Genomic DNA, 24,972 nt, shown 5'->3' with positions numbered 1-24,972 from the left:
AGAAAAAGAGCACCCTTTGGGGGGTAACCTAAAGTTCTCAGGTCAGCACTGTGAGTCACTCTGAATTAACAAGGACATGTCCAGATCTCAGGCTGCTAGGGACGATCATGGCTGCCCTTCTATCAACTCTGCCGTGGTGAGAGCAGCTTAGCCTGGCGCTTATCCTCCTCCAGTTCTCAGTCACTTCATTTTGCTACATTGTCACCCTAGGCTTGCAGCAGCCTCACAAGAGCCCCTGGCTAGCCACCAGCCTTAAAGACCTTGCAGAGAGTCCCATCTGACCACTGACCACACGAGACCTGGCCTTCAATGCAGGCCTGATAACAATGTGTATGAATTACCAGTCTATCACTGCGTTGTTTCCCCCAAAGAAAGAATGACAGAAATACTATAGGCAATGACTTGCTTGTAAAAACATACCCCAGATTATTTCATGGCAACCAAATTCTCAAGGCAATTTTCATGCCTCAGTCAACTGTTTTGCCTGCCTTTAATTAAGTACAAGCGAAATAATTAACATAAAGTATCATTAAGTGATTATTTTGCTGGCATTTTGTGTCTTTTGAGGTACAAGTATTTTCACTATCAGTCACTGGGAAACTCAGTGGAAAGTGTATAACATAGCTGAAGGGCTGATACGAGTTCTGTAATCAAGAACTTCCACGTGAATTTCATGTTTATATTAATAGTAACATTTGGGATGCAAGTCTGCTATTATTTTTATACTTCTTTCTTCATGGAAATCACTGTAGACATGTAAACTTTTTAAAATTATTAAATGTTTTAAATAAGCGAATAAATTAAAAACAAAAATGTTATGATCTCAGAGCTTACCAACCTAATGGTTATTTCTCATTTTCAGAATAATCTGAATTTTCATTCTCTTTCCCAAACTGTTCATAAACCCAACAAGAGTACATCTGGTTTGTTGGCAAGACCCTAAGATTTTTCTCATCCACAAAATAATCAGGCAATGTTATCATGCATCAACACATTTCCTCATGTTTGTGTATAGGACAGGGTCCATATTGGCTTCTCATCTCAAAATAAATATCTTAAACACTAGATTAACCTAGATCCATTTAACTTAGGCCCAATTTAACATACATACAACTTATCACAGTTACTATGCACATTCTTCAGCCTTCAGATAATCAAGAAGTAAGGTAGATATATTCAAATGATATGAGCTGTTCGTTCAGGTCTATTGAGATCAGTCATCCTGGATCTTTCCTTAGAGCACAGTCAAAGTCAAGCACATGCTCAAACATCTTGTAGAAGTGACAACACATTGTGTCTGGTAAGACAGGGCTCAGCCCTGAAGATCCATTCAAGGATTTGTCTGGACCTGCTTATATAGAGATGTGGCAGCACACATGTTCTGTAACTAAGGGAAAGTTCTGATCTTTAGGAAAGTTCCTGGTCAACTTGGATCAAGATCTTTTTCTGAAACCCCCAAAGCTGCCATCTGAAATGGCCAATACAGTATTGTCTGAACTACCTAAGGGTTTGTTGCAGGTGGAGCTTTCAAAAAAGACATTTATCTGCTGGTTTGGGCCATTTGTAATAACTGATCTAATAATAAGATCAAATGCCAGCTTTGTATAATTAATATTTTTAATTGTGGCTCTGAGTTGATATATTATCTTGATGAACTAGCTGGTTGGTTGGCCTACGTTCAAATCGCTAAGGCAGGAGGAAACACTTTAGGTGCTTGGCCAAAATTATCAGAACAAAACCAGAGTGTTTGCCAACTTCCCAAACTACTGCAATGCAAGCCAGACAAAGGAGGGGACAATGCCTCCTGGATCTGCCGACACTGTCACCGGTGCGGCTGTAGCCAGAAGCCTCAGTACCTGGCCAACAAGCACACATTCTGGCTGTATCATGGTGCTAACTCTTCAAATGATTGTCATTTTTTTTCTCCTCTCTCTCCTGCTGCCAGCTGCTCCCGGAGCTCAACAGCCTGTGTTCTGAAGCCAAGAGTTCCTGGTAAACCTTGCAATATCTCATGCAATCGTAATGCAATTCGTGAAGCCTGCGCTCCTGCCGGGCCTCCGCCCATGCTCTGAGCCCCCAAAGAAGTCAATCACCGAGCCAAGTTCAAGGAGCTTTGAGCTGGCCAGGGAGGGGCGGGGGAGGCACGCACAGGTGGGCTCAAGCCGTCTTGTGCCCTGTCACTTCTGCTGCCTCTTCCTGCCCCTTTCAGCAGCAGGGAACGTGGGCTTGGTACAAAGCCTTGCCAGCCACCACTGGCTAGTCAGAACTCCCCCATTGGGCAACGTCCACACAGGTCTTGTGGGAATGAGAGCACGCCAGCTCCTCCAGACCTCGCAAACTTGCTGCAAAGCCTTCCACATCAGGCAATTCATTGGCTGAGTCCAAGTCATGAACCTTCCAACCCCACTCTCTCTTGTTCACTGACGACTGTTTCTGTGCCCCCCGATTTTCATCAGCCACATCACCAACCTTGCGCTTGAGTTGCCTGAGGATGCTTATGACCATGTGACGCACACAGAGCGGGGATTTCAAAGACTCCTCCCTCAACAGAGCCTGGCCAGGCACAGACCCCATCCTGTATACAGACCACAGGCTGACTCCAGAGCCAGAGTAAGGAAGGATGAGCCTGGCAGCTTCCAAGCCAGAAAGTGAGGCAGTGTCCAGAAAACAATGGTGACAGGCCAGCGTGGAGGGGCTCCTGTTGGCCAAATCCAGGACACTGTGAGCTGTGGGGATAAATGACGAGAACGACAAATTCAAGTGTATCCATTAAAACAGAAGCCCATAAGGCCTTGCACTGGAGCACCGAGGAGAAGAAACATGGAGGGTCTTTCAACCGCAGGGGCAAGCACTGGTGTGAGCACAAGTCTTCACATAGGTACAAAAGCTAGTGGATGACGTTCTGATGAAGAAGAGGGCAATGAGACTGTCTCCAATGATTGGCCCATGAATTATTTATTACCAACTGAAAAAACAATTTACAGCAGAGAATGTGGCAGCCCCTGTCCTAATCAAGTCATCGGTCATCATCCATGGCCTCTGGTTGGGAGACGTGGTCTCACATGCATGTCTTAGTCGTGACACACTGAGGGGACATGCATGCCATCTACAGCTCTACAGTATCCCCATGCAGAATCAAAGCCAGAGCCTTGAGAAAATATCTGACAAACTGAGGGATGTTCTGCAAAGTAACTGGTCTGTCCTCTTCTGAAACATCAAGGTCAATAAGGCCAGGGAAGCCACAGGAGCTACTCAAGGGCTATTCTGCCAAGCTAGGGTACTGGGGGTCCCAGAGTTAATTTGCTCTGAAGGACACTGAGAAGGGCACTGTGCTGACTGAAGGGTATTCAAGAGGGCCTACCTATGCTGCTCTCTTCAGTTAATACAGCTGTGGGTGCGGGCTGGATTTTTCTTGCTTTTAGGAAATAAATCCTGAAGCATTTGGAATCAAAGGAGGCAAGTTATCAGGGGCTTTTGATTCACTCATGAGACGTAGTTATGTATGTTTACATACATGTGCGTGGGCACAGATGTGTGTGCACATGTACCTGTGTGTTTATGTGAGTATGAACACATATGTCAAGAAGAAAATGTCCACTGGGCAAAATGTTAACAGTCCATAATCCTGGTTCAATTGTATGTAGGAGTCCTTTACATAAGTGAGAACTTGTCTGTAGAGGGAATTATCTCAGCACACGTGACAGAGATAACCAGTAAGCTAAGGGGATATTCGTGGAGCTGTGAAACCTGTGCACAGCCAGGCATGTCTCTGAAAAGGACCACAGGCCCGTAGGCTTGTTTCCTCCCCAGCAATGTGGGGTGAGGTCTGCACTCCTGCTCGATGTTTCAAGTGCCAGAAAGCCACCCAGAGCTTCCCAGACAGGCATCCATTTGTCTTTCCACAGTGCACTTGGCAATGTCTGCTGCCATTGCTTGGTTGCCACATATAGGGACTGCTGGCATCCTAGGAAGGGTGACCAGGGTTATGGCTCAGGACCTGACTCTGCACAGGACTGCCTTACAGTCCCCAGTGTCACCTGTGACAAAGACGAGAAGCCCTGAGCTAAGCAACTGATTTCCACTGGTTACATGGTAGGGACGTCCGCTCTCAAAGAGTTTAATTTGATTATTTAGAAGTGTTTAACAAAGCCTCAGAATACATTAAGAATTCACAGTCCCTGTCATTTCCAAGGCTGAGGGCAACACATGTTAATAAAAAAAGCAAGGCAAGGTGTCTCACACAAGAACAAAAATGTTCCAGAAGCTATCCTTGAAGATGCGGGAGGGGGGTGGGGGAGATGCAGCCTGCATTTACGGCCTGATGCACATCTACACCCACTTCCAAAAGGAAAAAGAACACCCAGAAAGAATCAACAGCTTTGGTCGACACTGTGGTGTTCTAACATCTTTGAAGTGTAATCCTAAAAATTCACCTGTTTTTAAATTTTCCAACTCATCTTTGCATTCTGTGCTATTATTCACAGTGACATCAACATATCTACCCTGTGGATAGCTCCAAGCTCTCTGAAAACATTTCCTTTGAAGCCTCCTGGATTTATTTTTTAAACTGGTCATTCCATATTTTTAAATTACACATAAAATTTGAATTGGTAATAATGACATGGAGGAAAACCACTAAAAGACAATGATGGGCTTAGAGGGGAGTGGTTCTCGTTCTGTGGTGTGCTGCAGTGCCCTCTTCACAGCAAGCCATTCTTGACATGAACTTGGTGCATCTTTGACATCCTCAATGCTAGGACCCTTCTAAATCATCTTGAAAAATATGTTGGTCTTTCAGGTTCGGTTATTTGGTTGTTTAAATTGTATTATATACCATCAACAACAGTTTGTTAATATAATTTCCTTCCATTCCCCTCTTACATTGTCATCTGGAGTCATCTGTTACATTGTCACCAGAAATCCCGAGGGGAACCAGTCCTGTTCCCCTCCTTTCCTTTATCTAACTGCTGCCTGTAAGAAGTACAACACCATATTTTTACAAACATGGGTTCTCTTATCAGATTATGGCTCGAGATCAACCTGCCTATTTTTCTATTTCCAGCATTCACTTGTTATTTAGACAAAACTAACTCTGGGTTTTGTTGGGCAGAAACTTCATGTTAAACCATGAAGTGTGTATTGATTTGGTTTCTCCCTTTACCTCCTAAAAGAATTTACAAGGTTATTGAATTCTTGGTGAAAATTTCATATTCATTGACCAGATTAGCACGGAGCCATCCCATTTCTAATCCTGGGGTCAGCACTCGTTATTGGAGAATAGGAACTCAGGACACTCACACACGAGGCGGGCTTGCACAGGCCTGCAGGCATCACACACTTGCACACTCAGTGGGCTCACACAGGGCTGCAGGCATCACACATTCTCTCCTTCTCTAGTTAACCAGCACGTAAAGGAAATACAAAACCTGTCTTCCCATAATGCACAGAATAGGAGAGCCAACAGAACAATACTTTTACTTGCTCTGCATCAGTCATGTCTGCTTGTTGTCAGTGTATCACCACCTTATTTCTCTGGCATAGAGGAAGCATCACAAATAACCCTGAGGAAGCCAATCCCCACCTCTGGACTTGTCTTGGAAAGACGGCATCCCTATTAACTTGCACGGGAGGAGTTCCTAAGAAAGTTTCTTCTTAAATAAATGATTAATGCCTATGAAGACACTTACAAAGTGACTTTGAAAATATTACAATCACAACACGATTACTGAAAATTAAGATTGATTAAGAGCTTAGCAGCACAATCAGGGGGAAAATCTATCCACATGTGAGGCAAATGGAGTTTCTTTATGAAAGGGAGCAAATAGCACCTTTTATCCAGGCCTTGCCTTGTGGTAGACTCAGGCTGTGGCTCACAAGACCACTGAAACCAGAAGACACGCACAGAAGACCCCATGACTGAGGAAGTCGGTGGCCAAGCAGGAAGGCGCCAGGATCAGGACAAAGTCTCCAGTGCACAGGGCACTGAGATATGTTGATCCAGGTCGGAGGCAGGAGGTTGCTGCAGCAGGGTGAGCTGGAAGCATGCGTTTGGCTCACACTGGGTGTCTGGTCAGGTGACACAAACCTAGTAGACAAAAACAGTATGGTGTCACTGTCACTAAGGCCTGCCCTGCCCCTGCTTCCCTCACCATGACTCACAGTTCAGGGCTAACGATTCACCGAGAACAGAGGGTGCATTTCCTTCTCTAATTTTTTCCAATGAAGACTATTAAATTAGAACATAAGGCAACTCGGAGAGTACAATCCGAAGAACATAAATATTTTCTCCCTTCCAAAAGAGCATCCTTCAGTCATGAAACCAGAGGAAGCTGCTGGACCTTAATTAGTAGACTGAAGAGCCCAAACTTAGTTTCCCTGAGAAAGAGCAGGAAATCAAAGATGGGGGACATAAATAAATTTATGAAGAACAAGGCTGTGCACAGAGAAGTGTAGAGAGAATGAAGGGTTTCGAAAGGTGCAGGTCAAGATGAGAACACAACGGCAGGATCCAAATACCTCATAGATGGCATCTAACATACATTTGGCCATGGCACTCACAACAAAGTTGGGGTCCTCTTTTATAAGGAAAGGAAAGTGAAATTAAAAAGAACACGAGGACAGGGAAACTAAGAATAGTCTAAACATCCAAGGACAACAACAACGAAAACCCCCGTTCTCTCTGAGTAAAGCAGTCCTGGCCTGTTCTTGCAGTGGCAGGGTCACAGAGTGGTGTACAGGCCCTCGCTGGGCACCACAGGGGAGCTGGGGGCCTTGGGGCTGGCAGGGTGAGCCAGGCTCTCCTCACAGGACAGCAGGAGAAACCACTGCTCACCCTTCCTGTGCAATCTGAGCGCCTCACACAGGAGCGGCCTCTTCTGAGGAAAAGACAGTGTCTTCAGATGTCCGAGGCAAAGAATGTTGTAGCCTAAAATTACAACTCAGCCAAACTATTTTCCACCAGTGAAGCAACCCCAAGGGCTATTTATTAACCTTATAGCTTAATGATGAAGCCAAAATTAATAGAATCCAATGAGCCTAGTTTTTTACTTAGGAAAGATGAAAGAACAAATACTTCACATTTCAAAGAAATCAGACATCAATGAATCAAAACACAGAACCTTAAAATGATTACTTGAAAAATCTATTCTTTGGTAAAAACCACTGTTTTAAATGGTAGGCCATTTGAAATTTAAATTAAAAATGATAGGAGGCAGGTGGATCAATTTCTCCAGTTTCATTTGATGGCAAATAAATCAAGTCATCAAATGCTACACTAAAGTTTAAGAAAATACACATGCAGCAGTAAAGTTGAACACATAAACAATAGGAAAAGGGAGAAGCAGCTTGCCTTGTAAATAATATTTCAAAACTATAATACCCTATGATATTGTAAGCAAAATCAAAAGACAAATGAAAGCCTGTCAACATGACAGACAAATATCCATATCCTCAATACACTAAGGACTGTTATGGGTTTGTAAATAGTACTGTGAAGACAAGAAGAAAAATGGACAAATATCTAGACAGGCAATTAACAGAAGAGAAACTCAAATAACCTGTAAATACATGCTCAAGGTCCTGTGAATTGAAGCAATGAAAATATCCTACTTTTTTCACCCTACTCTGGCACAAATGATGAGAATCCATAGCATTTAGTGGGAATAAGAGCCCTGGGAAAGGGTCGTCTCTTCACTGCAGATGGAGAATGGGCATCCTTACAAACTTTACAGAAATGAGCTAATATCACCTATGTTCTTTGTAGCAATACTACTAATAAAAATTCATCCTAAACAGCAAAAATGCCAACATGCACATTCCTCTATTTAATTGTTCTGCATTATCTAAAAAAGAAAAATTCAGAATAACCATAAATAGACAAGTGCATGAACTCACTAACCTATATACAAACCCCATGAAATATTTCCTTATCTTAAAAAAAAGACTAAGGAATATTCAGTGTGCTATATGTTTAGAGTCTCAACTCAAAACACACTTTCATTTTTTATAAGAAAAGGCAGAATGTGTGTGTGTGTGTGTGTGTGTGTGTGTGTGTGTGTTTCAGATACATAGATGAAAAGACAGGTAGATGATAGGTAGGTGGGTATATAAATAGATTTAAAACAAACTTTGCATGACACTGATTTTCTGATTTCCTTCAGGAAAGAATGAAGTAAAGGCAGTAGGAGAAAGAATTCTTTCTTAAGACAATTTTAGGTTGTTTTTACTTATTCCAATGTAATAATAGCAGTTTTAAATACAAAGCAACAAGGAAACACAAATACCTGGATCTGGCAAAGGGAATGAAACAACCAGATTTAAGTCAGCCTGTAGAGTAAGAATAAGAGCTCATATTCTGTAGAAACCTATGAGGAAAATCTAAATAAAATGAGAAGTGAGTACATCTTAGAAATGACTAAATAGCAATTGTTCCAGAAAAACAAAGATAGTTTAATTCTAAAAACTAAGAAACTTAATCATATCAACATAATAAAAGAAATATATATATTTCAAAAATATTTTTAAAATGCATTAAGTAAAAGGATACTTCTTTGACAGAATAATCCTATCTATATTATTTATTAATGAAAATATCTCAAAGTTGTAATAAATTCATAGGCAATGATGTCTTTTCAGTTAATTCAACAAGTCCAGGAATAAAGTAATATATGTCAGAAAATGTGACATGAAACAATGTGACTCACACATGGTCTGCCTCAGGAGGAAAGTGATGAACGACATAATTATTGCAATTAACAATATAGGTCAGAGATGGAGAATCAAAACGTATAGAGAACTAATATATTTCCCTATATAGGACAATGAAAGACAAGGTAAGAAGAGGGACAACATTCACAATAGTAGCCTAGAGAATGACCTATCAAAATTGTTTACAATACAATGCAATCTGTTGAAAGCTCAGCAAGAAGATTTAGCCAAAGCAAGACACATATCTCATTAGTAGGAAAATCAATCACATAAACATGACAATATGTCAAATCTCTCCCAGTAATATGTTAATAATTCATTGTGTAACTCAAATAAGATATTTCCCTAACAAAGTGATCCTAAACTTAACCTAGAAAATAATCAAGAGAGAACGATCAGAAAACTCTAGAAAGGAACTGAGGAACGCATGTGAGAGGGATGGCCAGGGAGCTGTAAGGCAGGGGTGGGGAGCAGCACCAGGCGGGCAGCGCTTACCCACCGCAGAAGTGTGGGCACCCTCTGGTAACCTGCAGAGCATGGTGCTGAGACCAGAGGCAAGAGAGTTCCTCGTGCCGCTGACTGCCCAGTCTGCAGGGCCTGCTGGGACGCTTTAAGCACCTGTCTACCCGATGATAACTCCACCTCAACCTCACACACACAGTCAGGGTTGACAGTCCCCACCAAACGGAACCCCAGGTCAGGAGAGAGGGAAGGGCAACACCCAGAAGACACCTCAAACATTGGATATGCTCCAGGGTCCAGGACTGGAACCCCAGCTAAAGTAGAATCGTCACTTCGCTGGGACATATGCTCTGGATGGTTGTTAAAACAGCATATCCATACTGACAGGCTAATGCAGGCCATCCATCTGTCTAAGAGAAATGGACAAATGATTATGGGGTTGCCGTCGTTGTTGTTGTCAGAGGGAAACCTCTGAGCCCAGTTTGTTTGTGCCATTGTGTTAGCCACTGGGGAGCCACACTGCTGCTCAAGATTCACCCCACCCGAAGCGTCTGGAGGCCGATGTTTGGAATCACAGCACTAGGGCTCCTTGTGACAGAGACCACGTCATTCACACGAGGCATGTCAGGACAGAGCTGGCCAGGAAGAAGCCAGGCCCGGCAGACGGGGAGACTTCATAGAAGTGAAGTTGTCTCTGAGTGCCAGTATGTCGCCGAGAACCATGTCAGAAGTGATTATTGACTTAGCACAAGCTACTGAAACCAACACTGAAGGAGTCATCAGACAGCAAGCTTTTCTCTCCAGTTTGCGATGAAGCAATGGCAAGCAAAGATCACCCAACTGGCTATTTGTGTAACGGAGTAACTGCAGAATTCAGCACACTGTCACTAGAAGTCACACGTGCCAGTCCAAGAGGGGAGGGCTTGGTGGAGAGATTTGCGTTATCGATGGAGAAAAAGGCAAACTTGAGCTGACTGTCTTACTGAACAATAAATTCAACTCTAACATGCCGACAGTCAGGGTGAAGGCTAGAACCAGGTATTCATGTGACTCCCTCTTTTCTGGGAAAGAAAAGCATAAATGTGTTAGGAATGGGTGCGAAATAATTGCTTTGCTTAGAGTTTTAGATCGCAGCCAGTGAGAAACAGAAATATTGTTCACGGAAAGAGGCTCTTCTGGTTCTTCAGTATTCTAGTAGAGTAGATATCTTCTTCCACCCGGAACTGGGGTGATAGGTGTGTAAATCTCCCACCCTGGGCTGACCTCCAACGACCTTGGCTACTGTCTCTGCTATGCAAATGAGGTCACAATAGCATATCGTGTTTGACGTGTTACCCCTTGTGAAGAATCAAATTTGGCAAAGCTAGAAAACATATTTAAATAAAAGAAAATTAAAATCTGTTTATTGGTCTCACCGGCCATCTGAGTTCTCTTGCCACAAAGGGGTCTTGTGGAATCTCAGGAGTTCTGGGGGGTCCCAAGCAGCCGCCCCACAGATGCCACCTGCATGGCAGGAGGTCCAGTGAAGGGTAGCCTCACCCAGTATTCCACACAGACTGAGGTCCTCATCTCCTACCACTACCATGCTACCATGAAAAGAGGCCCACACACGTCCTGAGAGGTGCAAGAAACTCAAGAACCTCTCCATCAAACCATTATTTGATAGAATTTCAGGGGGAAAAATCAAATTAAAACATTCATCCAATTAGTCAAATATATAGTAGAAATCATTTTTGGATTTTTCTACCTTCTAGGATCCCCTTGGAATTCAATTCATCCTCTGCGCCAATGTCATCTACCAACTAGACCCCTGTGTCTCAGTTAATCATATTTCAACTTGAGAATTTGGGAGAATTTTGAAATTTGTAAAAGAGATATTTAAAACTTTATAATTATGTCAAGTATGTCTTGATTTATCCGAATTGCGTGTATTTGGGAAGGAAAAATATCATCTGTAACAGATAAGTTAATTAGCTCAACCGTAAGAGCACTAGCCAGAGAGTTGCAAAGTTAATCCCAGTTTTCAGATACTAAAACGTAGCTATACTCATCTTCTGGTGTCCAGGCTTGCAGCTGGTACTCAGTAATCAGGGGCATTGTGGCAGTCGTTTTATTATTACATAGTATACAAACTCAGTTATGATTTGGCTTTGTGTGTGCATATGCTTTCATTGATGTGCAGACCACTTCAATTACTATTAACCAAAGGCAAACCCTTGAGTGGTTCTGATTGTCTGTGTGCTCGTGTGCATGCATGTGTACACACGCACGCAGGACGTAATGGAGACTTGGGTGCTGTCCCTTAGTTTTTGCCACTCAAGGTTGGCACATTACCACTTGAGCCATAGCTCCGCTTCCAGCTTTTGGTGGTTAATTGGAGATAAGAGTTGTACAGACTTTCCTACCCAGGCTGGCTGGCTTTGAACTACAAACCTTAGGTCCTGTCCCCCTCCAATTAGGGTTTAAAATGGCCCAGACAAACCTTAGAAGAAAACATGTTTCTGAAAAATTATGGGCATACAATAGATGATCTCCCCATTAAGGGAGACCCTGGTGTGAGCAGAATGCACTCTAGAGTGGCAGAGGCAGAGGCAGAGGCCACAGAAAGGGCAGGCACACATGCAGGCCAGGGAGCTCAGGGGAAGCTGCTCACCCCTTGGGGACCAGCGACCTGATGGATGGCTGAGTCACAGCCAGCTGGAACCGGAAGGGGCTGCAGTTACATGCCCTCTGCAGGGAGTGACCCATTCTCACCACCACCACCAGGATGACGTAGTGTATTTCCATACTGTACGAATTAGTGAGGAGGAAATTTCTCTTTTTGGACATTGTCACCCCTTCCTTCACTTCCCCTCAGTTTCTTCCTCCCATCCCTGCCCACAAATTACACAGTTCATTTTCTATATACTGTCTCGCGACTAGTATAATTGCATGGGTTTTTACTCTAGTTTACAGTTTTTGACTCATCTTTGAATGTGAAATTCTGCAGACAATGAGACCTCTTGCTCTAAAGTTATGAAGGTGATTGGCCAGGAACTTGTATCAATGCCCTCATATTATTTACTTAAAGATATTAGACAATCCAGGTTAAAATTAAAACTGGACAAGTCTTTTCTGTTGTTTATGCAAAATGTTCCATTGTGCAAGTGTTGCATGAGACTAAGAGTTTTCAGAGATTCCAGAAAGAACTACATGGTTGTATTTTTCCAGAACTCTTTCAACTCAGCTCCAAAGTCTTCATTGTATCTCATCTTTAAAAAGTTCCTCAGGGTGGGGGGAGGGAAATGGGGACCAAGACACGAGAAAGGGTATCAATGTATGTGAATTAATGTACCTTCTATCTGGCAAATATAAATGTAACCCTTCTATTAATTACAATAAAAAATATATGAAAAAAAAGTTCCTCAGGGCCGGGAGTTTAGCCTAGTGGTAGAGTGTTTGCCTAGCATGCACAAGGACCTGGGTTTGATTCCTAGGTACCACATACATAGAAAAAAGCCAGAAGTGGTGCTGAGGCTCAAGTGGTAGAGCTCTAGCCTTGAGAAAGCCCAAGGACAGTGCTCAGGCCCTGAGCCCAAGCCCAGGACTGGCAAAAAAAAAAAAAAAGAGTTCTTCACCTTCCCCACTTCCAGTGATGCCTGCCTCTTCTCTTTCTACCCTGTCTCAGCTGACACCAGAGACTGCTATGGATAATATTCCTAATTAATATCTGTTAGCTCCTCCTTAGACTATCGCCTGCAAAGTACATTTATTGGACTAATTTGTTTTTTTTTACTTTCATTTAGGTGCACTAATGCAAATTAAAGACATTAACTAATCAAGCATGAGAATAATTTACAAGGAAAAAGAAAGGGGCATGTCTTTTTCTGACATAAAATGTCTGAAGCCACTACAGAAACGACCCAAGTGAGCCCTGCTGCTTCATTCAATAAGGGCCCTCTCAAATTCCATCTGTGAACATTTGGTCAGCCCTTTTATGGAGAAAAGACATTTCTCTGGGTTCGTATTAATTCTGGGCCCATCTGTGCTCTCACCTAATCCCTACCCGCATACCACTTCAATTAAAATTAACGAAAGTCAAATCCTTGAGTGGTTTTAATTGCAATATGTAGATTGTAAATGGTGCCTATCTTTAACCACACAAAGATTTTTTTCCGTGGCCTTTCTCTCAGGAATAATATTTAAGGTTGGAGTTGATTATTGTGGGCGAATTTTTGCTGTTCCAAATGATGCTGCAATGTACCGATGGGCAAAAGGCCAATCAAAACTCATGCAGAGGAACAATGAAGGAAGATTTTAAAGAAACTCCTTTTCATTCTATTCAAGGGCATTACAGTGATATGCATAGCAAGAAAGAGGAGAATGTTGGGCTTGCTTTAATGAGGCAAGCATAATTATATGTCAGCTCCATAAATGATGCGCTAAATGGTTTTTTTTCTTTTAAGTAGGTTAAATATTATCCTTACTGCTAGTGAACAATAGTTACCAAACCCAACTCTCCCAGATTGCTCAAAGAGATGCTTTAAATAGGCAGTGTCCAAATTATCTGTCCCTTAAGCCAGCAAAACAGAAAGCATTGTTCTATTTCACTTACATGTATGTCCCATGTAGATGCTGCTGTTAATTAAACATCAGCTTCAGACAGGTGTGGGAACCTTTTTGTTTGATGAACATTTGTTTTGTATGTGTGGGACACTACTAGGTTTGAAATCAGAACCTTTCTCTCTGGCCTGGCTTCTTTTGCTCAAAGCTAGCATTGTACTGCCTGAGCCATACTCCCACTTTGGGCATTCTTCTGGTTAGCTGGAGATGAGCGTATTACGGATTTTTCTGCCTGGCTTTGAACTGTGACCCTCATATCTCAGCCTTCTGAGAAACTAGGATTTATAGGTTCTATACTTCAAAAGGTACACAGAACCACTCTGGAGAGTTCAGGTTCGGTGTGTGTGTGTAGTGTGTGTGTGTCCACTTGTTTGTTTCACTCACAACAAAAGTCTGCTGTACATCCATGCCCCCTTAAAAGCAACAAGTCCCTCAATCAATGATGGGAAAAATGGTTACTGAACCCAATCATCACTTGCGCTTTTGAGAAGCAATTACGGTATCTCAAATAATAAGCTAAGATGAATACACCCTGTCACCCAAAGAGAAAATACCATTAAGAAAGAAAAAGTCAAAGATGACACAGAGAAATGTCAGCGAGGTTAATCACAAGGAAAAGATGACTACAACTTTAAGAAATCTGAGCAGCTCGAGTTGGAGCTCAGCTTTTTATTTTAGTACTTTATTGCCTGCTTCACAACTACTTGGACAAATACAAAACAAGAATTACAGTGCACCATAAGTTATTTTAATATCCTGTAGTGGTGCATACTTCCAATGAAATCCCAAGACTATTATTATAGCCTTGTGTTTGTGTGAAAATGTCAAGTTGTTTCGAGTGACTACATACTCTAAATTATATATAACTGTTACTTTATAGCTAATAGGCACTAAAATTACTTTAAAACAGAAATGTAAAGTTATATTTTCATCCTTTTTGACAGATAATAAAGCTTATTTATGAGATACAATTTTTCAAGCATTAAAACATCTCATGTTTACAAAAACATTAAAAATATTATTACTTGATATTTAAAGGAATGAAAAAAAGGGCAAAACCATTAGGAAAATATTTGTCCAGCTCGGTGACTCCTCTGTTTTGCCAAACACTTGGGATCTTGACTTATGAAAGTGACTGGTTTAAATACTTTCAAAATTAAAAATCTTTGCAAGTTCAAGTAGAGGCCAGTGATTTAAGACCTATGTTTTTCCATAATCTGTCAGCATACACAAATCTTTTCCTATGTATTTTAGACAAAATGATACCATATGATAGATGGAGTCTATTAATTCTAATATTTGCCCTGAGAAAAAAAGGGTCATTCAATTGTCCCATCTCTAAACCACTGGGTGGAGTAGAATGACACTCCTTTGTGCTCAGAAGTGAAGTTTTACATTTCTTCTCCTCTGGGAACAGATTGCGTGATAACCCCAGAACTCTGTAGTTCTCTCAATCTGTTTCTTGGCACACAGGCCAGGGAGAAATATCAAGAACCCTGAGAGGGAGGAGATGGGGGAAGAGGAGGAACAAGTCAACCCATGGCCCTTTCCCAGAAGACTCCCATTTTTAGAGAAACAGTCAAAGCCTCATCCAAAATCACACAGTAACTTTGCTCATTGATTATGGTAAAAGGGGAAAAAAAACAGCTCATGGAAGGTTGCTCTGGACATCTACGAGGTTCTTTATTCTGGAAAGTTACCACTGTGAGAGTTAGTCACGAAGGGCCTGGCCTGCCTTGCCTCTGGGGTCAGGCCTCAGGCTAGGACTGGACCTGGCTCATGTCTCCTGGTCTGGGAAGTCCTCCACCATAATCTTGGTGACAACACGGTGGCTCAGTGTTCTTTCTGTTTCAATTTCAAACCACGAATGCATGGATAGCCCGCCCACAGGGGCCTAACAGGCCGGAAAACCCCCCATGTGCTCTGCAGAGACCATGTCTCCAAGAGTCCAGCAGAGGAAGAGCGTGGCCTCTGTGACCTCCCTCCCCAGGACCCTATCCTAAAATCAGACCTCTCGGGGAATTTATTAGCGCTGTAATTCCCGGCCTTTGGGGGTTGGATGATGTCCTGCAACTCAGGATCTTCTCATTCCTAAAGGTTGGTATTTGTTCTACCAGTGGCAGCTGAGTGTCGTGGCTTCTTCAGGTTCCTGCATGGAAGAGGCTGTCCAGCACACTTCCAGAGGAGGCCAGGCCTCTCCTTCCATGGCGAAAAGAACCATGAACCCTGGAAGACCAGCCCTCTATCCCCACAGTTGGCCCCAATCCCAGGTCCCTCATCCCAGAGCAGGCCCTCCACCAGGGGCTGGCCCTTCCTGACTCCCACCCCCCACCCCCCCCCCCCCCGTGTTCACCCAGCCAGGGTGGCCCAGGGAAGTTAAATCTGAAGGTCTATACTAGTTCTCTGCAGGAAACCCAGCAGGAAGCCAGTGAGCCGCTAAAGCAAGACAAAAGGTTGAGCTGTGTTTTAGAAGAATTAATCTGAGATCACACCCTCTGATGCAGGTCCTCTGCCCTAGGCCAGGGAAAAGAGCACATCTTTATGCATAAAAGAAAGAAAAAAATCATAGCATTGCAGAATTTTGAAAAGTTTTAGGAAGATATAAACACGGTCAACTCTATTTTGAGGTTCACCTGCACACACATCTAAGGATATATTTATGTACACATTCACATTCACGATGGATTCCCAGAAGGAAGCAGGCTCTGGAAAACCCCTGAACCGAAAGAACTTGCCACAGTTGCTAAGAAATCCTTTTGACTTGGTATTGATTTAATATCAGATCATCCTGGGAAGGCAGGAAAATTTACCTGTTGGGTTAACACAGGATTATGTCCGATCTATAATGGCAGATGTAACAATTTCATGTTCCCAGATTTTATGAGAGAAAGCATGACTTTCTCAGGCGCTATTGTAATGTGCTTTCTTGTTTATTGACTAGATCAGATGAGAGGACACTGGATAGGCGCCATTAGCCAAAATGGAATGTGGTAAGACTAACCTGGCGTTTTCATAACATAGGTAAAGAAAGATGCTCCAGGCCACAAGAATATTCAGAAGACATTCCAGCACACGGGCCGTTCCCTTCATAGGAGAACCAGCCCAACCCTTGAGGCCTCCATGTGTCCTCACAGTCGGCTCCCCTCCCATCCCATTCAGACAGCCAGAGCACTGTCTGTCCCATGAAGCACTCCAGCAGCCCTCTTCTGAGTCCACAAGTCTTCGCTCTTGTCCCCCGTCCCCGATGGCTGCTCACAGAGCTGCCCATCTGTCTAGCCCTTCATGCAGGCCATGGGACTCCCAGACCCTGGCCATGGCACAGGTCCCACAAGCCATGTCTCCCACTGGACTCAGCTGACCGTTCCCTGAGGCTGTCATTCCTTGGTGATGATGTGACGGGCCCTGTTTGCTATGACATGGGTGAGAACCAGCTAACAAACGAAGTCAACGCAGGGGCAAACAGAGAGAAGCACAGGTGGCATCCTACACCAGTCCTGACTTGGTAAAAGGAATTATAACTCAAATCTCAGTCGCTTGCAGCTGCAGGATCTTGGCAGGATCTTGTCCCAGGTGCCCCATAGCTACCCAGCCCCTCAGTGGTCAATCCTCAGCGACCTAACACTGAATTCACTTGCTTTTCTTAAAATCAACAGCTCCACTGATAGCAACCACCACCAAGAAAAGCAAGCATAGTCCTTTCTTAAGAAGAGTAGGGCGTGCTCAGCAAGAAGGTATAAATAAGAAAAGGTGCTGCCTTTCTATGAGTTTATCCGATCTGTAAGAATTAAAATTTGAAGTGACTCAAATGGACTGCGTTAAGCAGGGTCCCTGGGCAGCATTCCACAGGGTATGCTGGGAGGGGCACCGGAGAAGCCAGGAACCCAAACTACTGTGCATGGTGGGGACACCGGAAGCTACCCGCCCCCACCGCCACCTCCTGTGTGTCAGAGACACTGAGCAGTGGCCTGGAGAGACCCGCACACAGGATGTCTCCCCAGATGCTCCCCACGCACACTGTGAGGGCAGCAGTGAGGAAGAAGTCAGCGGGGCCAAGAAAGAATGTGTCAGGGTTAAGCCACCTCCGTTTGTCCATTTGTAGTCTGTTGGGAGAGGAGAGGTGTGGAGACAGAAGCCAGAATGATCAAGGGTTTGAGGAGAAGTCTAAGGAGACAAATGAGTTGGGTCACTCTTACCATCTCCTCAGATGGACAGATCCTCCAGGACAGACAGAGCCGCCAGGTTCCAAGTGCTCTCTGCAGTCAAATGCCGACAGAGGAGTGGATGGCTGCCTGCCCAGTGGTACTCTCGACAGCTCATTTAAAGCCAGGAACCCAGAGGTCCAGGTTGCCAAGGAAATAATACATTATCGATTGAAGTGCTGGGCACAAGACTGGAACCAGGCAAGCATGTTACAGCGAGTGAATCACTTGGACGGGATGGGGTTTTGTGGAACACCATTTCAGGGCCCACGTGGAAGTTGTCTGCACCTGCTAGCACTGCTGGTTCTTTCAGAAAAAGGAATCTCGGGAACCCTAGAGAAGTGAACAGGAAGGCCTGCTGGACGTCTGTAAGCATGCGGCACTTGTTAAAACACAGCTGTGAGTTGAGCTGCTAAGCCTGGACCCAGAGCTGGAGGGAGGACCACGGCTGGAGACACTGAGAATGGACACCCGCTCTCTCACGGGATCCCACTGAGTGGCGCACCAGTGCATTTGACTTTTGATAGTACTGGGCTTTGAACTCAGGGCCGAATGCTTGCTAGGCAAGCGTTCTACTTCTGGATCCTAACTTCCAGACTGGCCCATTTACTTTAGAAGACATACACACCCTTCATGAATCTGAAGGAATTCCCTCCAGTGTGTTCCTCAGCTACTCCCTGTCTCTCCTTGTCTTTTCTGTGGTTTGCAGAAGCCAGTTCCCTGGGCCCGTGCTCACCTGCACTTGCTCCCCGAATCTGCCCTCTCTCACATATCCTAACACTAACTTAAATTAGCAAAGCCAGGGCCAGATCAATACCCAGGAACCTGGAGACATGAGCCCAGGGCTCCCTCCCCTGGTTCTCTGGCTGGGCAGCCCTGACTCAGTTTCTGAGAAGCATGGACGGCCCCTGTAGTGGCCAACATTCTCCTTTGTCCTGCTTGCTCAGAGGTGGGCATCCCTGAATTTATATGCCAGGCTAATGATACAGGATGGGCCCAGCTTCTGCCTACAAAAGGTCATAGTTCCTCTTCTAGGCCAGCTCTCTGTCCAGCTTCTCTGAAAATGGCTACCAACACTGACCCTTCCTCCATGTGCCACCTGAGTCCAGATGCACACCCCTGGCCAGCCAGAAGGGGACTAAGGAAGGGGCGTTCTTAGGAAGCGATGGTGGAACCCTCAGTTAATCCCACTGGCACACACTTAGTTTTAGGGAAGGCAGACTTGCAGGTTGGGCCTGTGAGCCAGGCTTTCCTTCGAAGCATGTGACCTCATCCTGTCCACTCCTGTTCAGTAAGGCCCTCCTTTGAACTTGACTCCGGGGTAGGAACTGAAGGCTTAGATTAAGTAAAAGCTTGACATTTGGCATTAGGCATCAGATTTAAAGTTAGAACATGCCAGGCCTGACAGTTCATGACTATAATCCCAGCTATTTGGAAGCAGAGACAGAGACTAGTTTGAGGGAAGTCAGAGCAAAATTGTACGTGAAAAACAAACTAAAAGCAAAAGACCCAAGTAGTAAGACCTTACCTAGAAATCATAAGACCCTGAGTTCAATCCCTAATAATACCCACAAACACATACACACACACACACACACACACACACACACACACACACACACACACACGTTTAAAAACCGTTAAGGAATCCTTATCATCCTAATTATTTTCCAGATCTCCTGTGAAGGAGAGCTATGCCTGGTCTTTGACCAGTCACTACTCTGAAGTTTATGGACACCTCAATGTATGCAGTCAGCCTCTTAGCCGGGAAGCTTCCTGCGTGTGTCAGCTTCCAAGAGCACCCGTACACTGTGGGCAGACAAAACCCTGCTCAGCCTGGGAGCCCCGCAGGGTCCCTGAGCAGGCTCAGCCCTAGGTGCTCTCAGCCCCTCTTTCTCTCCTCTTCATCTGATCCCGACACCTCAGCCCAGCATCCAAGTTCACCCAGACATGTTTCCCATGCAGTCCTAAGACATGCAGAGCTTCAACGAGGCTTTCCATGAACCTTAAAGCATCCCCAGAAAAATCTCTATCACTTCATCCACCATATGAGCAGCTTTCAGTATGAAGTTGGTAATACATCAAAACGAGCAATTTTAAAGATGAGTGAAATGCTGTTTTCTGAACTATGATGCCCACTGAAGTTGGCCAAAACTCCAGCCCTGACTTGAGAATCCCTCCATGCAGAATGGGACACCTGCCTCTCTCATCTGTCCCGGGATGTGGACCTGCTCTGTAAGAAAGAGGAAGCTTCCTTTGTCAATGACAACCAAAACAATAAAACAAATTCCTCAGCTGCCACAAATGCAACATATTAGCAAGACTAAGATGGACCACATTGAGAAGATAACTTGGAGCTGGGCACAATAGCTCATGCCTGTAATCCTAGCTACTTTGAGGATTGTGTTTCAAACTAGCTCGGGCAGGAATAGCCATGAGATGCTTATCTACAAATAACCACCTAAAAAAGCCAGAAGCAGAGCTATAGCTGAGGTGGTAGAATATTAGTCTTGAGCAAAAGAGCTAAGGGATAATACTCAGACCCTGAGTTCAAGCCTCAAACAAACAAACAAAAAGATAGACAGGCAAGGAAGGAAGGAAAGAAGGGAGGAGGGAGGGAGGAAGGGAAAGGGAAGGAGGCAGGCCTTGTGGTACCTAACACAATACAAATGCCAGATGAACAGTAGGCATACTGCATTATTCATTTGATCAGGACAAGAAAGTATTTTGTACATGGTTAGCACAGATGCAATGCTTTCCTCAAACATTTTTTACAGATGCCAAACCTGCAAATACACCTGTGTTTTCTGAAGGCTGCAGGCTTGCAAGTAACAGAGCACTGCTCCCCACCAAGCTTATGTGTCATAGAGCGTTTGGCACAAGACCAGCTCACATGAGAATATTTTTTCCAGCTCATCAAGGACATTCACATGGAATCACTAGTGATCTCCCCAATTCTCTCATGTATGGAGCAAGAGGTGAGTCTCCAGGAAGGGAAGCCAAGCAAAACTCTTCTCCCACCCCTTCTGTGCTCAGTAGGGTGAACTCTATAACGGTGGGGAGAAAGGAAGGGGACCATAATCACGCTGACGTTTTGGTTTGAGAAACCATGATTTGGTCTCAGGGCTGGTGAGACCCTCTGCACCCAGCCCTCAGACTTGCAGAGGCCACAGTAGCGCATGATCCTTCGAGGACCACCACTATCCTTCCGCAGGCTCAGGAGATCAGAAGCTGACATTTCTACATGAGCAGGAGATGAGTAGGAGCAAGAGGATGGGGTCCAGCCCAGTGTGGGGATTCTGGGACAGGGTGGGGGAGACACTGTATCTCCAAGGAAAATACTACACTCGAAGGCCTCTTGCCTTCCTGAGGGGGCCATGCAGGAGGCCTGCACAGCATGGCAGGTGCTCCAGAGAAACCAGAGGCTAACAGATTCGCTGCCCAGCTTTCCAGATTGGCTTTGCACTCTCCCCAGCAGCCCCAAGAAGACCCTGGGATACCCCCAGGATAAAACTGCAGCATGAATTACTCCACAAACCTGAGAGACCCAGGGGGGTGTACTCTCCACCCGAGGTAAAGCCCAAGGCCATATTCCACGTGGAGATGGCCACATTAGGTTAGCTGAGACCAGTATTTTACTCTCTGAGCTCCTCCAGGTCAGGCTGAATTGGGGAACCCACTTTGACAGCAATGAATGTGGGAGTCTCTGAATCTTCCTCTATTTTTGGAGTCCTTTTCCTTCACATCTTTGGTTTAATGAATAATCTATTAGAGAACAATGATCAAATATGCCATGGGCCATTTGGTAGAGGGTGGTAGGGCTTTGCTTCAAAGTCACAAAGTTTAAATTTACTCATTCTAGATCCACCATCTCTTTACAAAGGAAGGGTACAATACCTATGCCTAAAGTCATCAGTAGTTGGTAACTATTAACTGTGATGACAAGTGATAATGGGCAGTTAACACTTAGCTCTGATACCACCATTAATATAGGATAAGATAAATTATTTGGGCAGAACCAGCTTCCTAGCAAGCCTGTGACACTCTCAGCAAATGCCTGAGACCATTTACTCAGTATGCAATTCACACTTGTCACCACCGTGGCCAGTCACCAGGAACAGTCAGCAAGTACTCCTTTTAAGGTCAGCTCATTAGTCAAAGGCCATCTGAACGAGCAGAGGAGAGGGAGTGTGGAGAGGCTGCCAGCTCTATGGGAGGGCCACGTGGGGTAGTGATTCATTTTCAAATGAAAACTTTTGCAGTTCAGAAGCCAGCTAAGATGCAAGGGCAATCATTTAAGATAACCCAGTCTCACAATCACTGCAAAGGAAAGCCTGACTGAGACCACAAGGCAACCAAGCTAAGCAGTGGCATATGTACCCATCTTCCCGAGCAAAGAATTCCCAGGACAAAGTGAAAGGCATGCGGGAGGCATCTATAATGTTGTAATCTACCTGGCACCATTTTCAACATGGAACTTGAGCCTTCTGCCATGGTCCTACAAACATCTCCCCTTGGTGAGCAGGGCCTCCCTGGAAATGCTGGCCAGGAAAAGGGCTGCATCTGTCTCTAGACTCCCTGGGGGCGCCCAGGGCAGGAGAGGGAGGCATTCCGTGCCAAGCAAAGAACCAGTCATGGGGCAGAAATCTGATCGTGTCTCACAGAGAGGATTTCAGGACTCACCAACGCTGCGTGCCATACACACGTTCTAGAAGCAGCACCACAGAAGCTGTTGACAATGAGGCCTGTCCAATGGCAGAGCAGACTTCCAGGAGAAGTTGGAGCCCTTGACAACCCATGACCCATGCTCAAGATGCATATTCCAGACCAAGAGAGGATGTTCATTTCTTCCTCAGGTTCCTCCATGCAAGCAGAGCTCCTACCATTTCTCACGTGCCAATGAGCTGAACCCCAGGGTTCTTTCCAAAGGGAGGGGATGCATAGCAACTCACAGCAGCTTTTGTTCATCTCTTTGGCTCAGACCTAGGAAAATGGGACAGTAAGGCAGAGCACAGCTCCCTTGAAGCCCTGTGCTCCAGCCCTACTTAGAGCAACAAAGGAGCCCAGCGCTGGTGGCTCACACCTATATTCCTAGCTACTCAGGAGGCTGAAATCTGAGGATAGCAGTTCAAGGCCATCTCTGACAGGGAAGTCTGTGAGATTCTTTTCTCCAAGTAACAAGCCAAAAAAAACCAAGTTGAACTAGAGAGATGGCTGAAGTCGTAGAGCAATAGCCTTGAGTGGAAGAAAGTGAAGAAAAGAAAGTGTGAGGCTGTGAGTTCCAGTCCCGAGACCGGCAAAAAAGAAAGAAGCTGGGGGCAGTGGCTCACACCTGTCACCCTCGCTATTCAGAAGGCTGAGATCTGAGGATTGAGGTTCAAAGGCAGCCTGGACACTAAAGTCCGTGAGAGTCTTATCTCCAATGAACCACCAGAAAACTGGAAGTCGTGCTGTGGCTCAAGGGGTAGAGCGGTAGCCTTGAGCTGAAGAGCTCAGGGACAGCGCCCGGGCCCAGAGTTCAAGACCCATGGCCAACAAAAAAAAAGAAAGAAAGAGAGAGAAAGAGGGGGGGAGGAAGAGAGGTATGGAAGGAAGGAGGGAAGGAAGAAAAAAGACAGGAAGGAAGGAGAAAAAAGGAAAAAAGAGAGCAAGCAAGGAAAACTGAAAGCGCACTTCGCTTCTATGCACTTACTATGGCTTCAAGTGTGTTGAGATGTCCAGTGGGTTTGTTTGTTTGTTTGTTTTTTGCAGCAAATAAAAAAGAATTGTCAGTGTGGCTTGACAGATACAAAGCAGACTTACGTGCCACAAGTCCTCTGTGTGTCCCATATGATAAAAATATATGTGTGCCATTTCTTCTCATTCCTTTTCTTTAGTCATACAAATATTTATAAGCTAGAGAATGCCAAAACTGTATTTGTCTAGTATATAAACACTAATTGCTTTCCTCACTGTAAGATACAGCTTGTGAGAAGGAAATGGAACTTTTTTTTTTAAGTCTTGCTACAAAAATATATGCAGAATTTGTTTTCCAATGAACGCCTAATAAGGCTACCTCTTAAGTCTAGATATGTAAAAAATTGCCCTTTTCACAGCTGATAAAATACAAATTAATCCTTAGAGGGTTTAATATGTGCCTATTTATTACTTTCGAATCTGAATGTACTACGGCAATTAATATGGCTTCCATTAGCCTGTAAGAAAATCAGCTCCTTTGCTTTTGAAACTAGAAATAAATGCAAAGTTGGCCCTGTTTTAAATGCCTCCTGCCGTGTGTGTGTGTGTGTGTGTGTGTGTGTGTGTGTGTGTGTGTGTGTGTGTGTGTTTACTTTCAAGGCAGTCCTGGAGGAGTGCCTTGACTTGACACCTTTTGGAAGACGGTGACTGTGAAAGCTCCACTAAAGGTTCTCCATTCCATTTGGGCTCTAAGAGCTTTATATTGCAAGTGTCTTTAGGGTATGAAAAAAGTGTTTGCATGCAACAGCAAGTTCAGTTTATTATGAGAAATGAAAACATTTTAAAAATTAAAGAAACATTCTTCTTTGTGTTCACAGCTCATTGTGTTAGCTTAACCCCCGCACTTAACCTCCACATTTTGTTTTCATAAACTCCCCTTCCACTTGTGTCTGGCTGCATGCATGCAGAATTAACCCTTGGTTGCCAAGACACCTTTTGTTTGTTGTGTTTATTGTTCTTTCCGGCAAGCCAGGTCCATGAAGGCCTCTGAGAACAAATACACACTCCCAAGTCTTCCAGGGCTGGGTGCTTACATTTGCTGGAACCTGAGAAGTCCTCAGTTCTTCACCCCCATTGTAGAAAGCAACTCCGCCTAACTTTAACTTCATTTAGTTAGCATATGCATTTCCCTTTTTCCAACTGGGTGGAAAGCGTTTGAGCCCCTGATGCTTCTAACTTAAGCCACACTAAAGGGTCATATTTTTATCCAATCACATTGCTCATTGTTCACACTAGGCACATTTCAAACTCAACCCTTATTTCATTT

The sequence above is a fragment of the Megascapheus bottae genome, chromosome 15, assembly GCF_031878675.1.
Source record: "Megascapheus bottae isolate mThoBot1 chromosome 15, mThoBot2.hap1, whole genome shotgun sequence".
In the NCBI taxonomy this organism is placed as follows: Eukaryota; Metazoa; Chordata; class Mammalia; order Rodentia; family Geomyidae; genus Megascapheus; species Megascapheus bottae.
This window is presented reverse-complemented; position numbering follows the sequence as displayed.